This window comes from Tupaia chinensis, unplaced genomic scaffold (assembly GCF_000334495.1).
Source record: "Tupaia chinensis unplaced genomic scaffold, TupChi_1.0 Scaffold144702_1, whole genome shotgun sequence".
Lineage (NCBI taxonomy): Eukaryota > Metazoa > Chordata > Mammalia > Scandentia > Tupaiidae > Tupaia > Tupaia belangeri.
In genome coordinates, this window is record NW_006204563.1 from 52613 (window position 1) to 54967 (window position 2355).

General features: G+C 34.1%; 1 protein-coding gene across 4 annotated transcripts in view; it reads right to left on the minus strand.

Annotated features, from left to right (window-relative positions):
- PIK3C2G (phosphatidylinositol-4-phosphate 3-kinase catalytic subunit type 2 gamma) overlaps positions 1–2355 on the minus strand; it is a 469433-nt gene that overhangs the window by 50286 nt on the left and 416792 nt on the right. The window lies entirely within an intron of this gene.

Here is a 2355-nt window from a genome sequence, read left to right on the forward strand (position 1 = left end):
AGAGAGAGAGAGAGAGAAAGAGAGAGAGAGAGAGAGAGAGAGAGAGAGAAGATTTATAGCCATCCCTTCTTGTGGGCTGCTCTATAGTTTCAGACCAAACCCCTAGAAATCTCTTGCCCATCTGATTATGAACTTTAAAGCAGTCTCTTTATCTCATTCCCTTGACAGAAAAGCTAGCCTGCTTACAATAGAGAACGCTAGGAAAAGGGCACATAATATTTGGACTTAGCAATTTCAAGCTTCTAATTTTGTATTCAAGCTGCATCTTCTTTTTTCCCTTTTGTGCTCCCTGCCATACATGATTTATGTTGATGTCTGTCTTTATCATCACTTTACAAACTCATTGAGAGTAAAGTATATATTGCATTATTTTAATCTAATTTATTTATAACCAATTTAAATCTATTAGAGTGTGACATATAGTACGATGAAGATTCGGTGAAAATTTAAAAATCTTTGCAAAGTTATGAATAGTGATATAAAATATCTAAAAATGGTTATAAATAAATATACTGTAAATAAAAATAAATATACTGTAAATGGAATGTAAGTTTTAATATGTAGGTATAATAGGATTATCTTTGCTTTTCTGGTGTTGCCATATGACAAGAAATTATAAAGGAAAAAAAAGTATTTTTAGGATTTTCATGGTCAGAGATGAAGAATATCCTATTGCAAAAGTAGTTTGCAAAAATATTATACATTCACTTTAAATATCTTATTAGGAAGAGGAAAGAAAAATGTGAATGTATACAAACATCCTTTAAACAAGTGGATATCACTTAAAATAATAACAAATATTTATAACTCCCTAATATTATATATTCTAATGTTTATATAGTTATCTTTTTAAGATAACTATATTAGTAATATAATTTTTTTTAATCTCAAAATAGCATAATTTACTTTGAAATTATTTATGTGTTTTTAAGACTAATAATGTTTTGTTTACTCTTAACTGTGCCATTATTTTTAATTTCCTGAGTAGAAAACAAAAGTCCACAAACATGGAGATGTACAAAGGTTTCATGATGACTTTCATGATTGAAGATAATTTAAAAATGACGACATTGTTCACTGCAGAGACCCTGAGAGATGAGTCACATCACACTTCAGCTGCCTATGGGTGCTGATCTGCATGTGATGACATCATTAGCGTGCTCTCTTAATAAAGCTCATATGAGTGTTGTCTCGGGCTTCTTAAAGTTCCTTTGGAATAAGAGAAAGGAAGAACCCAAGGTGTGAAGGTACAAAAGTCTTTCTGAGGCCACTGGCATATATCCTTGTGCGTGGAATATAAAGACTGTGAGGCCTGCTGACAGCATCCATGTCTGAATCAGCTCTCTACTTTCCATAGTAGTTTTCCACCCCTGCCTGCACATCTGACTCAGTCACACTACTAAAAACATCCACACAGATATCTGCGTATCATGTGTTACCCACCACCTACAGAACCAACATCTCTAGGAATGGGGCCTCTGAATACACTGTTTTGTTTGTTTGCTATGGGTGCATGTGCTTGCCTGAAAATGAGACAGAGAAAAAGTGAAAGTGACAAAGCCCCCCACAAGGAGGAGGGGCACACTGCAATTTCTTTTCCATTCTCCTCTTGGAATTTTGAGCACTCATGCACACGTGCCCAGCATGTTTCTCAAGACCATTGGGTTCAGGAATAGAACTGTACAGTTGACTATGTAGGATCCAGTTGCCTTAATCTCCATGCCACCTGCTGGCCCTTGAATATACTTTTTAAAACGTCCCCAGCATATTTTGCAACAATTGATCACTAGATACTATTTTGGCACACATGACCAGAGAGTATACAATGACAACTAACAAACATTTGTTAAATAACTATTATGATTTTCCAAAGTGGCAGCTAGTGTGCTAGTGTTTTGCAGTACCCACATTCAATTTTTGGTGATTTGGGGTCTGTTAATATGGCATTTCTATATTTAATTTGTAGTATTTAAAGAACAACTAATAAATGAGATGTAGGTTATTTATCTGAGGAAGATAATGTACTCTAAATAATTACCAGGAAAAATCAAGTGAGTTCATTGTAAAGGTGATACTTTGGGAGAAATTGTACTTATAATCCCAACTTCTTGCAGTATTAGACTATTACAGGATAAGAAAAGAAATCCCTCCTCAAAACTTCAGTGTTGCATGATGGCTATAATATCCTCAGTTGCTTCATTTTTAGGGGCTAAGATTTTTTAACAATATCACATGCCTGATGACATAAATGCTTCTTTCCCTCTCTTTACTTTTTCCATTGTAATTTTAGATTTTAATTAAATCCAAGAGAAAAAACCAATACTGTGCCTGAATTTTTTTCAGCCTTTCTTTCCC